The sequence below is a fragment of the Mesoplodon densirostris genome, chromosome 16 (genome assembly GCF_025265405.1).
Source record: "Mesoplodon densirostris isolate mMesDen1 chromosome 16, mMesDen1 primary haplotype, whole genome shotgun sequence".
Taxonomy (NCBI): Eukaryota; Metazoa; Chordata; class Mammalia; order Artiodactyla; family Ziphiidae; genus Mesoplodon; species Mesoplodon densirostris.
The window spans coordinates 80,732,586-80,758,412 of NC_082676.1; the positions used below are offsets into that span (position 1 = coordinate 80,732,586).

The window sequence follows — 25,827 nt, forward strand, 5'->3', positions numbered from 1 at the left end:
GAGCCATGAGAATAAGTTATGATCTATATGGTTTCCCTAAAACTATGCTCTAAGCTTAACAGAGATATATGGACATCTTTTCTTGTCCTTTTATTTGTCTGTGATGGACTGATTTATTTGGGGCAGGGAGATGCTTCTACTTCTATTTGTTAATGTATATGAGGAGAAATAGAAGGTATCAGGGAGGACCGGGAGGCTCGCCAGCGAGGATGAGAGCAATGGAGAGGAATAAAGCAATTTAAGGATTAGTTGTTTGACAACTATTTGCAAGTATGTTAACTTGGGAGATAAGAAAAGGTTGATAAGAAAAAGAGAGAACAGAGTGTTAAGGAGACAAAGAAAATACAGTAGAGAAAGGACACCCCAATGTTTTCCTCTGGCCTACGTGATTTCCATTATTCCTTTTTATATATTTGCTTGTTGCTACTTGTTTCTGGACATGAAGGAGGGAATATCTTAAAATTATTTAGACACAATTAACTCAGTAGAACAATAATTTTAAGAAACTACAACAAGTATTCCATTTATTACAACACAATTAAACAAGAATCTACTTTTAGCCATAAGTTGCAAAGTGCTAAACAAATATCATGTGAGTTTATTTATCTAGCTTATTTTCATCCCTTCTGCCTATGTAGACTCACCCTTATTCTTACCCTCCCTTAAACATGAAATTAGATTTTCTTCTTACTCTAATATTTAGAGTCAAAGTACAATCCAGATCAGAGATTTATGTTGTTTTTTTGGTTCCACTATTGAGTACTCCCAATTTTCAGATGGTAAGATATTTATATAAAGCTATACTCAATATAAATTAGTTTTCATTTCACCTTGTCTCTGCAAGTGATGCAGTAGAGCGTAGCAGTAAAGAGCCAGATATTCAGAGCCTGGGTTTTGGGGTTTGATTTCTAACTCCACATCTAACCGACCAGGAGACCTTGGACAAAAGGCTTCTCTCTTTTGTACCTAATTTCTTTTTCTATAAAATGATAATAATTATAGTAATTGTCTTATTAATGTTGTTATAAAGATTAAATTAGTTAATTTAGGCTAAGCACTTAGAACAGTACTTAGAACATATAAGCTCTTCATAATTCCATGGTTCTCAACTTTGTGACACATTAGAATCACCTGGCGAGCTTGCTGCCAGGCCACACAACTGATCTATTAAATCTGAGTCTTTGGACGTGGGCACCAGAAGTGGGAGTCATGAAAACTCTTTGGGTGATTCTAATGAGCAGACAATGCTGGGAACCACTGCTACAAATGTTGGCTGTAATTATCCTGCTGACTAAATTATACACTTCCGGAGGGCAGGGAGTATATTACTTCTTTTAATACACTCTTCCCAGAGCAGCTAGCTTAGAGCCTTATTTGTAACTAATGCTCATTAAGTAAGTATCAATTAAGGAAAACATGCTGATGATTCTTTAGATGTGTAAAGACCTTGCAGTACCACAGAGGTGCTAATTTTAAGCATTAATTATTCATTCACTCATTTATTCATTTATACACGCTACACAGTTCTGAGTCTTGATCTACTATGCTAAACGCTGCAGGCATACACGATTTGACAATCCAGTCCCTGCTCTGAAGAGTTTATAATCTAATGTGTGATGCGGAACATGAATAAACACAGACATGACTTTAACAGAAGGAAAACTGGCCATGTTTAAGTGCCATGTTGCAGTTAGAATTCCCTAGGAGCCACCTGTAAGATGCAGTATGCAGCGTGTTTGTTTGGAAGTGCTCTTGGGATCAACAACTCTGCCAGTGGTGAGGGAAAGGGAGGGGGTGTGGAAGAAGCATGATTGGGCAGGGAGAAGAATTTACATTTCAATGCATCCCCAACAAAGGGTTCAGCCAACCCCACAAGGAGCTCTGGGGCTAGGACACTCTTCAGAGTTGTCTCAAGTTGGGCTGAATGTGTTAACGACCAGGGTTCTTGGACTCTTTAATCAATAGAAATTGATAAGAGACCAGACAAGAAATTCAGGCAAGGCCTTACTGGGAGCGAAAAGTAACAGGTTCCCTTGCTTGCTTCCTGAGGCGGGGGCGAGCTGTTTTCTTATTTGGTGTGAGGGTAGGGGTGGGTCCAGGGGTCGGACCAGAGGGGTGGCTTAGGTGGTATGCCCACCCCCTTGGGGGTGCTGTGTGCAGGGATCATGCGCGGTACCCTGCTTGTGCTCCTGACTCCTCAGAAGTGGCAGTTGGGTTTTTGATCTTTTTGTATCTTGTTCATAATTTGCCCCAGCTGCACATGCACCCAGTTATTTTTATTCCCTTATAATTTCCTTGTATTTTGTTGCTCAAGGGGACATTTGTCCAGGCACAAGCACTGCAGCAAAGGGTCCCAGGTCCCAGGGTTCAGGTCCCAGCCTGTCTCAAAAGGACCAAGTTTTTGTTCTTCCATGTTGATCAGTACTTGGGTACAGGTGCTGGAAGAAGTGACCTCAGTAAACACATTTCTGTAGCTGAAGCCATCCCCAAATAGACCTGACAGCTCCGGGTGTGTTCTGGTCGCTTTCCCAACAGACAGGAGAACACATCCTTCATTCCTAAACGGGAATTTGGGTAGAGCTTTACAACTTTCACCACATGCAATAAAAGAGATTAGCAACAACAACCAAAAAGGCTACCATGACTCAAAGAAGAAAGAAATTGCATTTAATTGTGGAGAGAAAAGAGCCAGGGGTGAAGGGGGACTGTTTTCCAAAGTAGATGGCATTGCAACTTGATGTTTAAAGAAAGTTAACATTTCAAGAGGCTGAGATGAGGTGCAGAGTATTTCAGGTAACAACAGAGGTAAAGGTGGGGAAATATGCAGTTATAGGTTTGTTCAGAAGCTCTGAATCTAGAAGGCCAGGATAAGCAGTTGGAGGCTTCATTTGGTTGCCATTCAGGAACAGGGAGGAGAATGGACCAGTGTGATTTAGCAAGAATAATCTGGTAGCGATATGTAGAAACTGGAGGGGGAAGGGCTTGAAGTCAGGCATACTGGGGAACAAGCCAGTGAAACTGCAAATCAAGGACCAACCTAAGGGGGGAGCACCTGTGATAGGCAGGCAGGCAGGCAGGCAGGCAGGCAGAGAACTACAAAGGGCTGGGTGGGTTCAGGAGGCAGTGCTGAGGTGGAACCCACAGGCTTGGTAGCTGACCAAACATTATATGTGTCAAGATGGTGTGGGTGGATGGTCAGCAGGTAGGGGATGGCTACAGTGAGGAAAGGCACAGTGATGAAGAAGAAGGCTCAGAAAGGGTAGTGGCTTTGATCCATTATTAGGACTGGAGAGACAAAAGTGGCCAAGATTTTACATAGGATGTTAGGAGTGCATGAAGGCACATTGTTCAGGTTGACTTGAATCCTCGATTCTTGTATTACTGTCTGGGGCTTTCCTGACAGCGTCAGGTCATTTTGTCCTGGCGATCAAGGAAAGCACATCAGTGGTCTGAGCCCAGTCAAGTTAGATTACTGTCCTAGCTGGTGCTTGGTAAAGCTACGAAATACCTAATATTTCTTCTCAAAATGCCAGCCATCAGCATCCTCACTCTTGAGCCATCTCTTTCAGGCCCTCAGAGTATTTAGCCTCCCTCCATCTTGCCTATTCTCGGTCAAAAGTGGTCAATTATACCACAGTGTTGGTTGCTCCAATTACCTATTGTCTACTCCTGAAGAATCTGTAGTTGTAGAATTAAACTCCAAGTCTTTTTAAACACACTTCAGAACATGGTATTATTTTAAGCAAGAGGATTTCTGAGCCCTTGAAAATGACATTAAGTGTAAGGTCACCCTCAGTGATTTAATTTTGAGGGCCAGCATTTTCAGGATTTGAACAAAATGGAAAATTAAGCCATACGTGGAGCTTTTTAGCCTTGGAAGTAGGTCCTGGAATGTTATAAACACTGCCTTACAGGGGACTAAGCTGTGGGACATAGTACACTTTAATATTGTTATAGTTGCTCTTCCCCCACTCCACCCCCGTCTCTCACAGAAATGAAATGGATGGACTGACCATCCTGTAACTTTTTCATTATGAAAGAACTTTTCCTACTTTTTCTTCATATCTAGCGTGTTTCATTTAAGAGCGGCTTAAATGAGCCCTATATCAAAATGAACTGCGCTGTAATATCATTAGTTCTGAACTGGTCACTCTGTGAAGTCACAGAACTCTGCACATCTCTCTTTCCATTCTAAACCCTTGGAAGAAAGTCACTGAGGTATAGACACTTGAGAGTCTCAATTTCATTGCTTTGCAAAGAAGTTCCAATTTAGCATTTATTGGGTTATGGTCCCCAAATATTTCTCAAAAGAAACTAAACCAAGCTTGTTGGGAAGTTCCTAGTCATATATTATCCAGTCCTATTACCTGAACTACCTTGTTTGACACTGTCAGTCTGAACACTCCCCCGGGCTGTGATTAGAACTCAACCTCAGTTTGGTTGGTAACTCACTCTATATGCTCCTCTCTCTCTCTCCCGTAACTTGAAGATTCAGTGAAGTTTTTTGAAATGATTGATATTTCATCCTAAGTCATTAGTGTTTATTTCCAAGTGGCCAATCTTTCCTCCTTTGTTAGTTAATGTTTATAAGAAATCTCCTGGAATAATGACTCACTGTGATAATTTATCACTTGCCTGCCTCCACTATCAGGGATGAGCTTATGTTTGAGACTTTACCCTTCTCTCTCTGTCCTTAAAACAAATTCTCTTCTCTGAGTGGTGAATATGATTCTGCATCTGATCTATGGGGAAACACAAACCACTAGCTATTAGCAAAGACAGATGTGTACCACCCTCCTCTGCTTTTCTGCAAGTATTGTTCTTTAAAGACCAAGAAACCATAAACAAGACTCATTTAGATTGCTTCAGGATGCTTATTAGTACTTATATTAGAAGTCACATTGAAGGATAATAAATAATTATTCTTTTTAAGAAGCAGTTTTCCCTTTTAAAGAACTAGTTCACACAACTACGTCTCTCATCAGTTTTTTGTTTGTTTGTTTGTTTGTTTGTTTTTGCGGTACGCGGGCCTCTCACTGTTGTGGCCTCTCCCGTTGCGGAGCACAGGCTCCAGACGCGCAGGCTCAGCGGCCATGGCTCACAGGCCCAGCCGCTCCACAGCATGTGGGATCTTCCCGGACCGGGGCACGAACCCGTGTCCCCTGCATCAGCAGGCGGACTCTCAACCACTGCGCCACCAGGGAAGCCCCTCTCATCAGTTTTTTATGTCTAGTAAATTAAAATAAAATCTACTTTCTTTGCTTAGTAACAGAGTCAAGATGCTATGAGACTCTGCTGAATTTGAATTCTGCCTGTTACTGAAACTCTGAGTCCTTACAGATAACATTAGGGAGAGCCTTTTCCAAATGACTTCAGTCAAAGCCTCACAGTAATGAAGGGGAGAGGGAGTGCTTTGGTGCTTATTTGTGCAAGTGGCGAGTTGTACCCAACTAGGTTTCAGAGTCTTGGAGCTGAAGGGAGCCATGAAGGGAAGTTTCTTCCATCCCCCTTATTTTAGGCAAAGAAAAGTGTCATCCTGATGAAAGTGATAAGGCAACTAACAATCTGAGTAATTAAATGATTTAACCAAGGTCACTAGAAAGGGTCTGCAGTCCACAGCCCCCAACCCCAGCCCCCATAACTGTTTTCTTCATCAGTTTATCCCAAGTACCTAAAATAATGCCTGGTCCTTAGTAGGTCCTGTGGATGAATTGATGAGCAGACCCAAGGGAAAAGGGGATACAGAAGAACAGTTGCCTTCCTTATAAGGCAACATTACTTCATCTAGTTTTCATTTGTTTTTTTGTTTTGTTTTGCTTTGCAGTCAGTAAAACAGGATGGTCCAGTACATAAGTTCTAGAGCCAGACTGCCTATATCCAAATTCCTGCTGTGTGATCTTCAGCAAGTTACTTACTTCACTAAGCCTCAATTTTCCTGTAATGTAGATAATAATAGAATATATCTCATAAGATTTCTGTGAGGATTGAGTAAGTTAAACCATGTATAGGACTTAAAATAAGACCTAGTATATTGTCAGCATTCAATATCTGTTAGACGTTACATTAGGAATGGGGGCAGTCGGTGGCATGTGGCGTAACTCCTGGGATTTCTCCCATGGAGGCAAATCTGGCATTTGACAAGTGCTTCTTAACCAATGCAGAGCCATGGGGGTTTAGGGTGGGACCCTGAAGACTTGCACCTTTGCATATCTCTTTTCTCACATTCCGTATTAATCCCCAGATTTCTGCCACCACAGAAATTTAACAGAGGCCATGCTGAAATCTCACAACCAGTATGAATATACTCACATGGTAAAGAACTGAGCATTTGAAAATGAGGCAATGAGATGCACAGGAAATAGGATGGGCCTTAAGTCCCACCTAAACCTGGTATTGGTACTGGCTCAGCCACTCCTTAGCTACCTGTCCTGGCAAAATTATTCAAATTCTTGTAACCTTAGTTTTTTCATCTATAAATTGGATGAAAAGTACCTCTTGCATGATATAAAAGATTAACTAAGACAGTATATACATTTAAAGTGCCAGGTGTACCATAGGGGTATAATGAAGGCTTGATTTTATTACTTATTATTACAGGAAGAAAAACCTAGGGTCCAAGGGGTTGGCAAGAAAAACAATGCCCATTTCCATGTAAAGATGCCACTACTTTATTTGCTTTCTTCTTCAGAAAGTGACAAGATAGACATGTTTCTAGATAACAAGTAACCTGAAAGTATTTTGTCTCAGAAGCAATAGCTTTATTCTTGGAACTTTTGAGTCCCTTATCCTTGAACTGCTTGTTAAAATGATTCCATGACTCTGGGACATCTCTGATCCTGAAGCCTCACTCTAACCAGGCCGTTTTTAGAAGGTTATCAGTGTTCAAAAAAAAGAAGGAAGGAGGGAAGGAAGGAAGGAGAGAAAAGGAAAGAAAAGACAAGGAAAGATTACTTATTTTCCATATAATGGAAAATTGTTGATAATGAAACTTTTCATTTGACTTTAGTGAGAGAAATATGGGTGTCATCAGTCCATGGTCTCTTGTAAGATGATGTGCCAGTCAGGACTAGCAAGGAGGCTGTATTAATTACAGATGCTGGGTAGGGTTGGTTTGGCAATTTCTTCTCTACTAAAAACAGAACATCATTTAGTGATCCATCACAGATACATCTGGTCTAATGACAGTGATATTGGAGACCACATGATGTTCTTAACATGCTGGCTGTTCTTTTCTTTTGATTTAAATGACTTCACTATGTACTTAGATGTTTTAAAGGGAAGATTCTTTTTTTTTTTTTTTTTTGCCGGTTCGCGGGCCTCTCACTGTTGTGGCCTCTCCCGTTGCAGAGCACAGGCTCCGGACGCACAGGCTCAGCGGCCATGGCTCACGGGCCTAGCCGCTCCGCACATGTGGGATTTTCCCGGACCGGGGTGCGCACCCGTGTCCCCTGCATTGGCAGGCGGACTCTCAACCACTGCGCCACCAGGGAAGCCCTAAAGGGAAGATTCTTAATTTCTTATCTTTGTTCTATAGAAATCAGTGAACACAGGACAGTACCACTGGCAAGTGGGGATAACAGTTTGTAGTCCAAGCAGATGCTTTGTGGATCTCAAGAATTTCCACACTGTCTGCTAGTCCTGAAAATGAGAGAGAGTGCTATGAACTCAGGTACAGATCTTACTACTGATTCATTACGTGGCCTTGGGCAAGGCACTTAATCATTTTGGATCTCAGTTTCCTCATCTTTAAAATGAGGGTAATACTACTGGCATAAGTCATAGGGATGTTGTGTGGGTAAACTAATTAATGATTGTAAAATGCTTTGAAAGTGCAAAGCGTTGAATAATTGTTAGGTGCTATTATTAAGAAGTATTATTAGTGTGTTGTGTTTAATTTTTATTAGGACTTCTGTCTGCTTTGAAGTTAGCATCCATGTGGATTGTGGGGTAGGGATGTTTACAGATGTTCTGCTCTCATCCCTTTTTTTGCCTGGAGAAAATATTCAGTATCTAGGGTAATCATCATTATGAAGAGTATCTCTTCAAGATAAAAAGATAGGAAATTATCTTCCTTTTAAAAAATGGAAATTGCTCTAACTTTAAAAGTATCAATCAATTCTTTAAAACCTCATACAGCCCTATGTTTCAATAAAGTCTAACAACGTGCAAAATTTGAAACTTCAGGCATTTTCTGCTTCAGCATAAGATAGGAAGTGTTCTTGCTCAGATAACTTTAAATCAGCTGAACCAGCTCTTTCTAATTTTCCCACAGTATTTGCTTCAAGGATAAAAACATGCGAGGTATCCTCCTGAGGAGGGAAATTCTGATCTGTGGTAGTGTTTTGCATTTGCAAAAAGTTAAAACCCCAGCCCCAATTAATTTTCATTTGCTTTATAGACTCTCTGTTGGGAAATGTGTTTCTAGGTATATTAAAAACAAGCTATTCTTTTGAAGGTCGACTATATACTGTGTTTATAGATGACTACACGGTACAGCTAAATAACACTGGCTTTGAGACAAAAAGTCCGAGGTCAGGCCTTGGGAAGATTTGTTATTAGTTGTATGTGTTTTGACAAAATAATTTAATATCTGCCTCCGTTTCCATTCATAGGTGTGTGTGTACCTTACCTCACTGGGTTCTAGAAAGGGTTAAAGAAGGTAGAAATGTTTGAAAAATGTTTACAAACAAACTGAGCTATTTAAATTGTATTATTATTTTATTTAACATTTTAAATTATTTTACATTTAATTTGTTCTTGAGTTAACAAGCCCCTAAATATATTTTAGTGGGGTAATAAAGGTATTAAAAACTCCAATAATTTCCTTGAAACTTCCTAAAGTTCATGTCTTCAATCCTATAGCGTGATGAGAAAGAAGTTGATAGACACTTTCTGAGAAGTTGTCCAGTAAGTAGGTCAAAAGGATGTCTGTCATTTGAGTGGGCAGCTTTGGCCATTGGCTTTGCTACTATTGCACGTTTTTAATTGTGTGTACAGACCTGTACAGTGTTACATTTTAAAATCACCAGGAACTGTGAATACAGGAAAGATTTGTTTAGTACGCTGACGAAAAAATCTCTTATCAACTCGAATATTTAAGTCCAAGTCACAAAAAGAGTTTTTATAATTTTGTATTATTGTTCTACCATAGGGGACAAAGCAACATGAGAGGACTTGTATTTAGGATGTCATTGGTTCTGCATGCCAGATCATTTGAGTAAGAAATGCATTTAATTATTTTCAACCCTTAAAGAATGTTTCTCTCTCTCCATTAAATGAACCAGAATTTAAACAAAAGTTGAAAAGTCCCTCAAATATAATCCAAAACAACACACAGTCTTTCGATTAGTGAGAAATAATTATTGTACTTCATTATTTAAAGACAGAACTCTGTTTGAACCTTAAAAGCAGATGACACACAATAATCTTTAATAATGAGACAATTTTCATGCACTGCAATCTTTGTTTATTAATTATTTGGGGAAATAAGTGATTTTTAAAACTCTTTTTACCTGAAATGAGTATATAATTTATGTGTAGAGTATTTCAGCTGCATGTAATGATTATGAAGCTGTAGGAAAGGTGGCTTTTCTAAATCTGGAATGACTGATATCAGCTCTTCCCCCGACTCCCTCTCTCCAAGTCTTCAGAAGTCGTAATTAATGCACAGACGCTGGGAAGGGTCTTGCTACAAAGACGTGCTGTAAATTAGTTTGGTGTTCTTCTTCTAGCCAACCCCTTTTTCCTCCTATCCTAAAGAACCCTAGTCCGTCTTTTTATTTCCTGGTTGATCTTAACATTTATAATGTTCAACTCTAAAACACTAAGGTTTGTCTTCGTTTTTTCTGTCTCAAAGAGACACATACAAAGCAATCAGGGCAGCAGCTTCTTATCAGCTCTTATTGTGTGCCAAGCTCTCTATATTTTTTATTAACCCTTTTAAGACTCACAACAATCCCATTAGTTGGCACTGTTATTATCCCCCTTTGTTAAATGAGAAAATGGAGACCGGGAAGGTTAAGTAACTTGTTCCAGGTCTTGTGGCTGGAAAGTGGCTGGACCAGGATTGAAGTCTCGGCATTTGGGCTCTAGAGCCCATCCTCTTAACCATCATGTTATCCTGTCTTTCAACAGTGTGAGCTTTTAAAACAACACAAGATAGTCGGTGTGCTGCAGAATGCAATTGGGGGATTTGGGCAAGAATGGAGGGGAAAAAAAAGGAGAAAATTTTCACAGGTGGCTGAGATTAAAAGAGCCCAAGAGCATCTACACCAATTTCTAAAACTTAGACTGTAGGAGAAGTACTGAAAAGTGTGGGGTTTTTTTTCAGTTTCGTATTTGTTTGCTTTGGTTTTGTTTCTTGCTTAAACTTGCTGCACGGTAGAGGAAGATAATTTTGGCTAGCTGAACTTGTTTGAGGCTTTAAGAAATAGACTGCAGAGACTCAAAGGTCAAATTGAAGTAAATTAAAATTAACACTTGTTTTCTAAAAATTTATGGAACTCTTTAGGCCTCTTAAACAACATAAATCATATGCAGATTACCTCTAATTATAATGTCTTTCCCTCTAGATTATTGAACTATTACACAATAGGATTTTAATTAGTTCTTACCAGCCTGCATGCCTAGGGTTTGTGTAGAAATATGCCCATTGTCAAGGAAATAAACTCATTTAGGTATTTATAAGCATTTTAAGAAGACTAACAAAATGTAGATCTAATAAAGTATTATTTCCATTGGAAAGAGTTGCAACAGCTGTGTTTTGTCCATCTCTTCCTAAACCAGTTTGGGATTATCAGTACATTTCTACTTGTCTTCTTTTTAAAATTGTTATTGGTAGTTTTAAAGAATATGTGGGATTCTTCATGAACTTGCATGCATGCCATTGACAGTCATCCCTGTATCGCTGTAACTTGAACACATATGCTACTGGAATGAGCATGGCAACTGGAATCTTAGATAAGAACCACCTGAATAGGCAAAAATTTTGGTTGTTTTCTAAAAATTCTTAAATGTAGTATGTAATTTGTAATTTATTGGAATGGCATTTAAATTTCCAAGCTGTCTTTTCCCTGAGATTCAAAGGTCTTTTCGACTGCTTTTCACTTAAGTTGAAGTGATTCAGATATCGGGAATATTGATTGTATTGTTAGTCTCAGTGAAGCTCAGTGGGCAAGGTAAAGGGGCCACACTGGATCATGAATGTTGTTACTTGTTTCCATTAAGAAGGGCCATTCAAAATCTGACTGAAAAAAGGAGAATTCTGGCAAAAATTAGTCCTTACTTTTCTCTGAACACATATAGGAGTTAATTTAAACACTACGTGTCTAGAGTCAGGATTAAAAAGTTAGGAGTGTTTAAGAAAATATTAAGAAACTTATTATATGAAAACTTGCTTTATTCATAGACCTCTTTGATTATATGGTGGGATAGGTAAAAATAAATTTGTGAAATATGGCAGATATGGGGAATTATAAGAAATTGTCAACTACATGTATAATTTATGTAGGGAAAAAGATTTTTAGAAAGTATCCCTATCCTATTTTCTTGAGTACATAAGGGTAAGTGTCTGTTTATCCCACTGAGTCCCTTTCCTACATCTGTGGCTTTTTATATGTTGTTCTTATATTACAGTTGATAGTATCTTAAAACTATCTTGCTCTTGTTGATTTGTGATATTCCTTATTTCATCTGGAAAGCAAGAAGGCAGTAGGTAGATAAAAGTTTTTACTGTCTGATGCAGAGAAATTTCTTTAAAAGTGTAGTATATGCAATCAAATAATTCAGAGATTTTTTTTTTTTTTTTGGAGCAGAGTTTCTCTAACTCCAAAGAACTCTGACAATAATCGTCTCTTAAGACAATATTTTAATGTAAATAAAACAAGAAAAACATTTTGAGAAAATTAATCTCAAAATTCTTTGACTTTGGGCTTCCCTGGTGGTGCAGTGGTTGAGAGTCCTCCTGCCGATGCAGGGGACGCGGCTTCGTGCCCCGGTCCGGGAAGATCCCACATGCCGCGGAGCGGCTGGGCCCGTGAGCCATGGCCGCTGAGCCTGCGCGTCCAGAGCCTGTGCTCCGCAACGGGAGAGGCCTCAACAGTGAGAGGCCCGCGTACCGCAAAAAAAAAAAAAAAAAATTCTTTGACTTTTTATTAATCATTATTTCATTACTTTATTAATCATTAATTGTTTCATTGATTTACTGATCATTATTTTGATTATCGCCATTTGAGCACATACTGAGACTTCTCATTTGCATGATAGAAATTACAAATTTGTAATTGTATTAGTTTCCCATGGCTTTTGTAACAAATTACCACAAACTTAGTGTTTTAAAACAATAGACATTTATTCTCTCACAGGCATATAAGCCCATTGAGACTCTTTCAATCCTAGACTTTTAAATTTAAAAACTGAGGCTTGGGGCTTCTCTGGTGGCGCAGCTGTTGAGAGTCCCCCTGCCGATGCAGGGGACACAGGTTCGTGCCCCAGTCCGGGAAGATCCCACATGCCGCGGAGCGGCTAGGTCCGTGAGCTGTGGCCGCTGAGCCTGCGCGTCTGGAGCCTGTGCTCCGCAACGGGAGAGGCCACACAGTGAGAGGCCCGCGTACCACAAAAAATAAATAAATAAATAAATAAATAAAAACAAAAAAACCTGAGGCTTCATAATAGCCTCCAAACTGGCCACACGGAATCCAGTTTTCCCCTATTCCATTCTGTCTTACACCCACCAGGTTAAAACACTCGGAACATTGGTCATCTAATTTTCCTGCACAGATGTATGGTTTGCCTCCTTATTTCATCTGAGCTTAAGCGTTGACTCAGCCTGCCTCACCTTGGCCCTGATCTAGTTTTTCAGCTTTATTTCTGATGTCTTCCTCACCTCATCCTTGGGTTCTAGATAAACTGCTCTGTTCAAAGCCCCCTGAAAATGCCATGTACTTTCCCATCTCCAAGTCTTTGCATCCTCTTGCCCTTTCCAGACATGCTTTTCTCCACTTTGCCTTTCGAGTATACTCACCTTTCAAGACTCCTCTGAAATGTGGCCTGAGGTGAGGCTTTGCCCTCTCACACTCCTAAGTAATGTCTGTAATATTCTAGCTTGAGTTGCACTTAACAATGAAGAAGTCATCCTTTCGGAGGATAGATGCTTAATGGATAGCGATTATGTCTTGCCCATTGTTGTATTTCTTTATAGTATTTTGCACAGAGTAGGCATTTGATGACTATTTCTTAAGTGAATTTTTTGTGTGTGTGTGGTACGCAGGCCTCTTACCGTTGTGGCCTCTCCCTCTGCGAGCAGAGGCTCTAGACGTGCAGGCTCAGCTGCCATGGCTCACGGGCCCAGCCGCTCCGCGGCATGTGGGATCCTCCTGGACCAGGGCACGAACCCGTGTCCTCTGAATTGGCAGGCGGACTCTCAACCACTGCGCCACTTAAGAGGGAAGCCTCTTAAGTGAATTTTTTAAAGGTTACAGTTTGAGATGAAATGTGCCATTTCCATGCTGATTGTATATTTCTCTTTTATTCCATGTGTTGCTCTGATCACATATTGTTCATGAAATTTGTGACTTTAAAAAAAATTTAAATCAATACTTTTTTATCATTGATGTTCTTTTTCTTAAAAATAAATTCATTATAATGTACTCTTAGATATCTATGTTAAATGGAGACCAACATGGGAAAATTTTTTAAAAGTGAAGAAAAAATTATAAAAGTAGTGCATTTGCATTAAAAAATTCAAACAATACAAAACGAACAAAGTGAAAAGTGAAAGTTATTGACGTATACATTGATTTAATCAGCACATTGAGCATTTTAGTGTAAGTTTTGGAGACTTTTTTCCCTATGCACGTAAAAATATATAAAAATTTAAATTCCTGTTCCAAGTATCTACTATGTGACAGGCTTGGCTTTGCTTGGATACCGATAAAGCTACTGGGGTCCTGTTCTATGTGCCTTCTCATTCTGGGACCCAGACTCAAGGTGCAGCCCCAATCAGGGATATTACAGAGCACAGGAAAGAGAGAGAGGGATGGAGAGAGAGAAACTGAGAAGAAACGTGGAATTTTAAGCTTCTGCTCAATTGTGGCAAACATCACGTCTTCTCATATCCTGTTGGTTTAGAGCGTGCCTTGCGACTGTTTTAATATTTGGCCACAATTTTGGCTCTCCTATTATTGTTATGCCCCCTCCCAACTAAGGGTGCAAACTTACTTTCATCTATGGTTCCATCAGCAGAATGGTTCAGAGAATTTGTGCAAAGCAGGACTTCGTGAGAGGGTTTTACATAACATGCCTATAAGGCTACAAATATTGTGGGGCATGGCGTGACAGCAGAGTCTGTAGGAGAGGCCTCTGGTTTTCCACGTTGAAGGCTTTTTGTTTTCAAGGTATCCAAAATAGACATAACATGTAGAAGTAAATGCCCTAAATCTGTTCTCTCTTTAGTCTGAAAATATGTGTTTGCCTGAGACTCACAGCTCTGGATAGGAAGCTATGGCCTTGAGGCATTAATCCTGAAAGGAAGAGAATAAAAATTTCAACCCATGTCACCCTGTACGCTCAACCTGCTTTATCAAGGCCTTGTGGTCTTCAGGGAAAGCTTTTCCCCTAGTCTTGTCTCCCAGGCAGAATTCTGGAGTTAACATTCTAGTCGACAATCCCCTGACTGCGTAGTTCAGCAATAAGGATATGAAGATGCATCTTTCAGGAGCTATGTTGGTATACTCGTCTGAAAAAACAACTACAGAAGAGTCCTAAAGAGAGTGTTAAAAAATGCAGATATCTCAGTTGTACAATCACCATGGAGTTACTTCTGTGTTTTTCAGGATAGGGCAGCACTGCAGGCTTGCTGGCATTGTAGTGTCATTACCACTGTTTGCTTATTGTTATTACAATGTATCACTTGACTTTTCCCCAGTGCTCTTATTCAACTTGTCATAGTCTAGGCCAGGGGTTGCTTCACTAATCCCAATAGCAAAGGTCCAGGAGAAGGCACTAAATGCTGCTTTTCCAACTTTCCCAAAGGCAGAGGTTGTACTGATCATGCTCATAGTAGGTAAAGCTCATGGATGCTAAATTCTCTGTGCTCAGAAAGAATGTTGCATTAGAATAGTGTCCAATAATCGGAGAGCCTGCTTTACAATACAAAGGTAAAAAATGCTAACATAAAATTATTAATTGTGCTGACAATTTTTATTAATAGATTATAAACATGACTTTTTGGGGCTTCCCTGGTGGTGCAGTGGTTGAGAATCCGCCTGCCGATGCAGGGGACATGGGTTCGTGCCCCAGTCTGGGAAGATCCCACATGCCGCGGAGCGGCTAGGCCTGTGAGCCACGGCCGCTGAGCCTGCGCGTCCGGAGCCTGTGCTCCGCAACGGGAGAGGCCACAACAGTGAGAGGCCCGCGTACTGCAAAAAAAAAAAAAAAAAAAAGACTTTTTGAATGATGGGTTTATCATTAAAACAGATAGACATGAGGCCTTATTTCAATCTTTTGATAAATCCTTTATTTTGATCAATAGTTTATTCATGTATGTAACTTCCTTCATATATTGTAGTCTTGATTTAGGTTGAAGTCTTGAAATGACAGCTATTAGGCATATGATGATTGTTAACCATTGGTTGCAAGCATCCTTTGAAAAATCAAGAAGATAAAAGCAAAGCCAAGAGTATAAAATTAATTCTCATATAATATTAGAATGAAAAATGTAAGGATGTGATGACAAATGGTAATTAATGCCGAGTTTTCCACAATGATATGGGACACATTTGACAGAATACACAATTTTAAGAACATTTTTATAAACTATATTAGTCTAATGTTCAGTGAAAAAATAGAATTTGATTTACGTTTTGCTTTACTGCAGCTACTAATTTTTAAATACTGTACAAATTTGTTTTCAAGGTTTATTTATCTTCATGTTTATTTGATGTAATTCTATTGCTTATTAGAATACACAGAGCTAGTCATCTACAAGAACAAGAATTCTATTAAAATATCATTTTAATGTGATAGTGAATGGAAAAGGAGTTTAACTCTGTTTTATTTTTCATGATAGAATTTGCTTCAGAATTTCCTCTTAAGCCAGAAATATTTGGGAATAATGTTGATATGGGGATAGGTGCCTTCTATCTCTGTCATTTCATCTGTAAAACTGAGATGAGTCTCTAAACAGATACCTATTCATCCCCATTACTGTTTTTAGAGGATATAATTACTATGACCTGAAACTATGCATAGTTCTCCCCAATTCACTCCTGGCATGCCCCCACTCCCCACCCCCAAGGGCAGCCTGAAAGCTTCTCAACTTTACGCCCTCCAACCACCACCTTTAAATTAATAAAGCCAGAATATACACAGAGTCATATTGTCTAAAGCTAAGCAGTATCTCTAGTAGATAGTTTGGAAGTGATGGGTCAGTAAAGATGAAGTAGAGAGACAATGGATGTAAAAGAGTACTTTTCTCCTATGGGATTTCATTAATCTGGAATTAACAAAGGGTTGGAAGATTCATTGGTTCTCTTTCCCTCTCTCTCCTTTCTTTCACTGGGGGCCACTGTAGCATTTACATACACTAACACCACTGCATCCCTTTCTGGGGCTCCAGAGGAAACACCTGCAATGTTGAGACAAGCAAGGCAAGAGTGATCCTGGAAAGCCAAATGGGAGGGAGCCCTGTAAAAGAGAAAATTATGCATAGAGATTTTGTTTTAATCCATCACCAGGTTGACTAGATGCCCAGCCTTCTTACTATTCATGTGGTCTGCACCTGTGCTCAGATGTTTCTTTATGTTGTATATTTTTGCAAGAGAAAAGGGGATAGCAACAAAACGTTCTAGAACATCTTCAGTCTGTTGTACTTTATATCTACAAGCATTTTCTGAGCATGGGCTAAGTATAATATAGGACTGTGTCCTATGTCAGAGATTCAAAAATCAGTAAGATATGGTTCCCTTTCTATTTGGGGAAGAAGGTCAAAAGCAGATCAATTACAGGCAAGGTTAAGGAAACCCAGAGGAGGAAAACACTGATGCTGATGGAATCTGCTTATGTAAAGTCACAGAAGAGTGATGAAAACACATATGAAAACTGCTTTAAGGATGAGAATCCCAATAGCCAAGATGTAGAATAATGATAGTAGATAAGAAAGAATAGAATCAGTGAACTGAGATGGCTTTCCATAATCTATAAACAAGATGTGGTTTGTTAATATAATGCACTTTTTGTAAAATGAAAACCATCAAGAGGAGAAGTGACATGAGAAACCAGGGTGGGAGGAGAAGAAAGTTTTGAAATGTTTCTATGGAACACTCTCAGAGCTGCCTGTCTATAAGTGTTTAGAGGATTAGCTTGCCTTGACTTACATGTTTCTAAGAGTCAACTCTGCTGGTATACCTTGATTTCTCCAGCTTTAAGAAGCAAAAATATTCCACTCTGCGGTGGATATTATAGTCACTTTTTAGTTGATTACTTAGATGTTGGCAATCTTACCAGGGTCGTTGATTTGTTGTCATTAAACTGCCTAATTGGTAGTGATGTTGAAAAGAAGACTGAATGAAATACTCAAGTGAAAACCAGAGGAAAAAATTACATCTGAGGCTTGTAAGTCGTCACCTTGATTGGTATCCCTGTTCCCCAGGACCCTGAAGGCCTAATTGTGTGTTCCGTGTAGTTTTACATGTGTAGACTTTTTCTTCATTATGATTTGCCAATTCCCTATTGTTCACACTGTACTACAGCAATAATCTTTGTCATTTTTGAACTGGTGTCCGGGTGGCTGCCATCACATTACATCCATTTTTAGATGTTCCTCAAACCCACGGAGGTGATATGCAGTTTCCTGACAGTGTGATTTTTCTTTTTCAAGTTTTTTCTCTTCGGTGGAAGAGAAATTTGCTGTCGTCTTTGACAGCTGGACAAGGAGAGAGATTGCAATCTCATTTTCCTCTCAGTATTTTCTACCTTGGCAGCATCATGAATAAGCAACATTTTAGATGGTTGACTTCCAAAAACGTTTCCTGTCAAGCTCCTGTCAGGATTTTGGAAGTCAGGGAACAACTTCTTTTCAGTTGTGATTTTCTATAATTTTGTTTTTGAAGTCTGAATTACGATTTCTGTTTTCTTTCTAAGCTTTATTTTCTCCATAACCTAAAGCTGGGAAGAAAAGGAAGCTCAATTCCTTCTGTGTTTAGTTTGATATAGAGGGTGTCCTCTCTCTCAGTGATACCTCTATATTAATGGTATCCACCAGTAGAATTCTATGATGGGATCCTTTTTATTAGTAGTTTAAATTATTATTTTTGTTATATTTTAAATTTAATTCTGTCTTTCAGGAGTCAATGTCTAGATTACTTTGCAGTGACCAATTTTAGGATATCATGTGATTTTTAAGAATCCCATTGCATTTCATACATAGAGATATAGCATAACAAAGAAGCAGAAAAGGGGACATTATCCCTGTCATGCACATCTTTCCAATATTCTCTGTGTTCTTCTCGGTCCTTGCAATCGTTAAGAGGAAAGGAGGAAAAGAAATTGGGAACTAAATTAAATGTTTCACAATTGGTCTCAGAGAATGAAATGAAAGTCTTTTAAACACACCTGAAATCTTTTTCTGGTGCTTTCTTCCCTATTTCAAAGCGACAACTTCCCAGGGTCCTTGTTGGGCATCCCATTTAGGCCACTCTGGGGTTACACATCTACAGGATTATTTCTACAGAAAGGTCTTAGAAGCCTGACCCCAAACCTGATTCTGCCAGGATTTGTGTGACTCTGGGCAAGTTCTTTACCCTCTCATTCCCCCAGTTTCCTCATCTGTGTAATGGGGATAATAAAAAGGAGTTCACATCATTGGGTTGTTGTGAGAATTTAATGAGTGAATCTATGTAAAGTGCTTAGGTCAGCAGCACAGAGCAGGCATTATGTATGTGCGATAAAGAAACACATACATACTTAATGTATATCCAGCCTCATATTTTGGTCCAGGGCCACTGGCTGGACATCTTATCCACCAGTGGTAGAATAGTTTTAACCTTGGTAGCAGCATATTTGCTCACTTGTTTCCAAATAAGTCCCCTGGATTTCCTGACTCATGTGGAGGAATTAATAAGTGTAAGCTATTTGCATTTTAGCAGAGTCTAAAGTAACCTCATCCCGCCTTTTTCTTCTCTTTTGAGAAAACTTAAAATTGTTTTTAATAGATCGAGTTCATCTCTTAAAGGAATTAGCACATCATTCAGATCCCGGTAACTTCTCCTTGAACTCAATTCACTCATTCCATGCCCAATTTTCTGTATTTCAATCAATTCTTCCTTGCTCTAAAATGTTTATTATTATTTACCCAATTATCTTAGAAGGTTCTAGTGGAGTTAATTCCTGTGGCTAGGGAAATTCCTTTAATCAGTAGTCTTTCAATGACCTATGGCCAGGCAGGACTGTGTTTTCTCTCAGCTGCAATCAGGATGCACTTACATAGCTCAGCGGGGATTTCTCCACCATTTTTTCTCCTTCTGAAGCTGATTACAGAATAGCTATCATTCAATAAAAAGTCTAAAGTCTTGTCTAATTCTCTTGCAGTTCACAGCCCTTTAGCCACCCTACAGCTGTACACCATTAAAAGTAGGATTTACTGAGCTATCACTCAAATTCCTCCTCCATTCAAGTTCTTAAGTTTCAGGATTGCTTCAGTATTAGGAATGATACATCAACACACAAAGTATTGCACAGTATAAGTCATTCTAGTGGGGAGCACCATTGTTTATAACCTCAAAGTGTCTTTGTCACTCCCAGGTAAGTGGACCACCAGTAGGATTGTAAATACTTCTTCTCAGCTCCCCTCCCTTTCCATTCCCTCCACTGCCAGGCTCTGGTAGGGGTTTCTTAATATCTCTTTTGTGTGTATGTTGTTGACTTCTTTGGTACCTGTGGATTCCTCTCCAGAATATTTCAAATCCATAAAATAAAATACAAAGAATTACTTAGGAAACCAATTATATAGAAATATATTTACCAAAAATTTTAAATAAATTTGTAAAATATTGATTTATGTGCTTTTACATTAACACATTAAATATCAAGGGCTGCTAACAGCAGGTCTAAAAATTACTATAATTCCTGAGTAGTGATGGGTATAAATGATATTTTGGGATCTCTGTATCAACTGGAATAGAATAGGAAAATATCTGTGATTTCTCCTGTTGACAAAGTCACAGGTTTTCCTGAAACCAGTTGGATTTGTTCCCAGCATTCACAAGTAAAAGAAATGGTAAGTTTCAGTCAGGTTCATAAAAATAAGGATTTTTTTTTTCCATCCAAGTTCATGGCCTCTAAGTCCCTGAGGATACAGAGATATATGTCTCACATTCTTATCCTTGAAGATCTTAGAATCTAATGGGCGAGGCTGGTGGCAAGGTCAAAGAGTATCCAGAAATGGGGGCTGCAGCGTCCCCATAGGCTCCATCAGCCTTCCAGATGCACCCCAAAGGAATCATAATATTAGGAAGAAAGCGTGAAATCTTAGGTTAAATATGATTTAAGTTATCCTTAGAAAACATAAATATTTTTACTGTTGCATGACACAAAATCCAAATAAAACTTGCATGTTTTCTATGGAAATGCAACATAACACATCCCCTAGCTGTGCTTTCAAAGTACCATAGCTGCCCACCGTGTGTCCCCTTCCACCTGTTCTCCTGTATGGAAATCTGTAGCCCTCCCTGGGTTAACTAAAAAAGCAAATGGATAAATTGAATGACAGTCTTCGAAAAGCATTGCTCAGTCAATGCTGGGAATTTGGAGGCTGAGTGACTGGGCGACTATTACGGGGTGATCATACGGGCACCTTGTGAACCTGGAGCCTTTACACAATTCAGAACTCATACGATCTCAGGCTAGTGTGACAACACACACCTGGTGTTTTTGTTACGAGTGCAAGCAGTACTGGCATTTCGTGGAAACCCTTTAAAAAGTTTATGACGTTTAGTCCATTTGAAATTAGGCCTTCTTGATGAACTTTGGCAGCAGTCACAAGTCGAAATTTTGTAAGTAAAGTGAGGTATTGAAATATTTCATATTACTTTAGAACGTATCATTTCATAAGTTTCTCTTCCTGAAAGGAAATGGAAAAGGAAAAGAAACATTAATTTACGCTGTTGACGAGGTAGAATGTTAGACTGGTTTTCTCCTGTTAGACAGTAATACCCTTCAGGTTGTTTAGATGCTGACTGGCATACACGGGGCTGATGTTCAGATGAATGTGGCCCCTTTGGTGACTCTGTGTCCCTTGTTCACAGCTGTAGCCTCAGCTTCTGCCACAATGCGTGACACTTGGTGATCTTTAAATATTTGGTGAATGAATATATGAGTGAGTGAATGAACAGACAGATGGCTGTCTAGATGTGTGGATGGGTGGAATTAAATAAATAAGCACACTAAGCTTCAGTTCCTCCTCTGGGACATGGGAATAATAATACCTATCTGATGGGATTATTATGAGAATTAAAAGCAATAATGTACAGTCGTCCCTCTGTATCCTGGGTGATTGGTTCAGGACCCCCTCAGATATCAAAATCTGCAATGTTCAAGTCCCTTATATAAAATGGTGTCATATTTGCAAATAACCTACACACACCCTCCCGTATACTTTAAATTATCTCTAGATTACTTAAAATACCTAATACAATGTAAATGCTATGTTATTAGTTGCTGGCATATGACAAATTCAAGTTTTGCTCTTTGGAACTTTCTGGAATTGTATTTATTTTTAAAAAAATATTTTTGATCTGTGTGGTTGAGGCTTCAGGGGCAGAATCCTTGGATATGGATGGCTGACTGTATATAAAGTACTTAGCAAATAGCTAGCATGTAAGTGCTAAATAAATTACAGCTTTAATAAAATATTAAATTCTGGTTATTTTAAATAACTGTATACTTTTGCCAGCCATTAAAACTGTGCTGCTGTGAGTCTAAGAACCAGAAATGAATTTGGACTGTAGTTTTATATTCTATGTGCCTAGTAAGTGATGTTTCATCATGAGGCAAGGGCTTTCTTTTCACGACTAAGAGCCTGATACAGCTGCTTAACAACTGTTAGCAATGGAAGGATCTAAGTAGTCTGTTAGCTAGAAAGCTGTGATCAATAAATGTGAGTGCTGATCTTCAAAAGCTCCTTTCAAAGCTCTTTTACTACTTTGTAGTGGTTTTGTTGCCTTTTCTTAGTAACTCATTAAAATAAAAATTTGGATCTATCCTCATAGTAGAGTTTTCAAAAATTATTTTTATAATTTAGCATTCAAATGACATTTTATATTTACAGATTATTATATGAGAATTTTTGTCCTGCTGTCTTCCCCCAGTGTAGATTAATATGTCCTTATTATTGCAATTTTCGAAACCTCTCTAGAAAGTGTGTTTGAGTCAGAGTCCCATTTTACCTAAGTTTATCTGTCAAATACGCAATGAATGAACTATATTTAAAATTAATGCTTGCATGACAGAACATTGAGGCTGTTCATGGTCTGTATATATAACACGATCTTATTTTTATCTCCTTTCCTGACTTTTGGCTACAGAGGCAGAATTATGTCACTCTTGTGTTTACATATCAAATACAATAGTAATACCAGATACCGTTCGTATTTGTGTGAGCATAGCGTGGGTGACCAAAAGCAAATGACAACAAAAAGAAACAAACAAAACCAGCGTGGGGGGCAGGTAGAAGAAAGCCATAGAAGAGGGCATGGAAAGGAAAAAAGGCCAATAGGATGACTTAAAGAATTCCGATGGTGATTTTATACTCATGTGTTGAGTAATATTTAGAAAGAGGCCAAAACATATTATTTTCACAGGGATAATGATTATTTTAGAATTACTTCTTGTCAATGATAAATAGCTTTATTTTAAAACAAAACCCAATTTTTTGAAATTGTTTTTCCCATCAGTGCTATTTTATCAATTTGAAAATTTCTTCACTGTCACGTTAAATAGAACTGTAAAGTTCTTTGAAAAATAAAGTATATTCTCTAGGTGCTGCTTTTTCTCTTTTAATTTAATGAGTATTAAATGTATTAGCCATACCTACAAAATGTAAATGACATGAATTTAACCTGAGTCTGTTGAACTTGTCATTGTAGCTGGATGAATGAATATCTTCATCAGTCCTATCATTTTCTAATACTTCTTTTTACCACTCACAATTTTCATACACTGTAAACTTTTTCTGTATCTCTAGTTTAAGAGAATGAACTTAGAATTGACTTCTGAAGACTAAAACGAATATACCTAAAGTCATATGATGGCTTGCTTTCTTGTAATTTAATTTGATTGTTGTGTTCAATTTGTAATCTTTTAAAAACTTTTTAGTTTTACTAAAATACCTGTAATACCTGTAAATCTGTAATACCTTTGACACCCAATTAGCAGCATTATTTAGCTACAATGTTTCCACGTGTAAGATTTCTAGAGCATTGCCCATAATGTAACATATTGGTTTTCAGGAGAAAAATTCTGACAGCAAATTGTTTACTTTGTATTAGGGCGAAAGTGTTGTTAGTATTGGTTGCATTTGAAGGATCCTTTCAAAACTATGTGGTGTTCAAGATGATTTTAAGTACAACATGTGAGAGACAGTAACAGCAGAGAGATCATATTCTCTCTGTAATTTATTTTAATGCCGTCACGCAGGGAATTCAAGGCAGATAAAACTGCTTCATTTACAGAGACCAAATGTGCAGAAATGAATTATCATAATTCCAGATGAATCGATCGTATATACTCTCTGGCACATTTTTTATTAGAAATTGCTTGAAAAAATTTATATTGTACACAAAGTAAATATATGATCATAGCCTTAAGATCTCTTGCAATGTTAATTTTCCCTTGATGAATTACAATGCAGTTTTCTAGCCTGCTAATTTCACTAAAGAAGGTAATGACCAGGGCAAAAGTCTAATCAGCTGCCAATCAGGACTTCTTGAAGTGCAGAGTGTCAAAAATTGAAGTAATTTTTACAACTCATAAAAGCACTTATGTTCCATGATATGTTATAAAACCTGTGATGAAAATCTAACGTTGTGAAGCTACCTTATTTCTCAAGTGTTTTCCCCAAACAGCTTTCACATTTAACCAAATCTTTCATTAATATTCAAGTCTATTAATATAGTACCATTATGTTATCCATTATAGTACCATTATATTACCCAGCTATTGCAAGATAATTAGTTATATATAAATGTCAGTTACAAACTCAGTGGATTTATCGTAAAAGTTGTAATGGTGGGATTTTTTTTTCTTCCATAGGAAAGAAATTAGTCTTTTTTCTGATAATGTGAGAGTGGATTTTTTATTTTATGTTTAAAAACGAGTTGGCATGCTTCACTTTCACCCTTTGAGTCATTTATGTTGTCATCGAGCCTTTATTCCTAACATAATGGTACATAATCTCATGAGGAGTAACCATATTTAAAGTCATTAATTCATTTATCATTTTAGTACCAGAACGTAGTTACTTTCCTGTCTTGATTAAAAGCAATCTTTGAAGGTACTGTGTAATTACATTTCTTCACCATGTCATCATCCATTCTATTAAAACACAGGTCTTTGGGACCTGTCAGCTGTGGCAGTCTCCCTTCCTAGCCATGGAAGAGCATATTCTTGTTTATAGGCAAAGCTGTCACCATTTAATTGGTATCAGATTCTGACTTGCACAAATAACATTCTTCACTTTAAAAATCTGGAGGGTACTGGGTTATTGGGCAAAAAACAAAAAAACAGCCATTACACGTGTGTTTATGTGTTTCTTCACCTGCCTCCATACAAGTAAACATGTGTGGGTTTCTGGGTTTTTGTTATTAGTTGAGAGGTGGGAAGCATTTCCACACATCTGAGTATTTGCTGCCAACCTTCTTGATAATCCTTTTATTCGCGTTTTTAGCATGCTGGCATACTCCATGTGTGATCTTAATAAAGCAATCAGCATTTTCCCTTTAAAAAACATTTGAGAGACTACTGTGCTTGAGGATCAGCAGCTACTAATTCAGGAGGATTAATTTGGCCTTTCCTCAGTTCTCTGAAAAATCTATTTGTGTAAAAAGGACATACCACATCATCCCCAAGGTTTCTGGAGCTGAGGGTTTAAGGATTTAGATGAAGTTACCCAATTTGTTTAACTGTTGAATTTTTGTTTTGGCAGCTGACACTTTCCCTTCCTATTTGAGGGGAGGTAAGAAATCTCAGTGAACTTTAGTAATAATGTTTATGGACCCACATTTACAAGTTTCTCAGTAACCTTGAGGGTGGTGTGATGATAAATGGGCCAGTGTTTTATTTCCTAAACAAAAACATAGCAACTAAGCAAGTACCATTTATAAAATATGTGAAAATATTTCAAGGCATTGCAAAAGTGAAGTAATTGTCATGGCAGATGACACATTCCTCCAGATCTGAGGGGACATCATCCCTGAGGATGATGGTCATCATTCAGCCACCAGCGACCCTGTTAAATTTTTTACCCTGTGTCCTGGGATTTGCTGTCTTCAGGACTACCTCCCTGTTACTGTTCTCTCAGGAGGGCAATATCTTATCTTCCTCACTGAATCAGAAAAACCAGGTCCACCTCTTTCCCCAAAGAACTGCCACTGCATCCCAGCCTGGTAGGATAAAAATGTTTTTCACTAGACCGAGAATTTCTAGAAGCAGTGCCCAAGGTTTATTTACCTTTGCCTCTGTAGTGCCCAATACATAGTGCTTATTAATACATGCTAATGAGTAGTGACTGCTTAGAGTAATAATAGCCAATATTTATGTGGCATTAAACATGGGTAG

The 25,827-nt window shown here is 38.4% G+C and overlaps 1 protein-coding gene and 1 non-coding gene across 4 annotated transcripts in view; both read left to right on the forward strand.

Moving 5' to 3' along the window:
- Positions 1-25,827, forward strand: part of MACROD2 (mono-ADP ribosylhydrolase 2) — a 1,992,245-nt gene that overhangs the window by 558,748 nt on the left and 1,407,670 nt on the right. The gene's annotated exons all lie outside the window — the stretch shown is intronic.
- LOC132477169 (small nucleolar RNA SNORA24) lies at positions 24,584-24,722 on the forward strand. Its single transcript, XR_009530194.1, has one exon. It is a non-coding gene; the product is annotated as a small nucleolar RNA SNORA24 (small nucleolar RNA).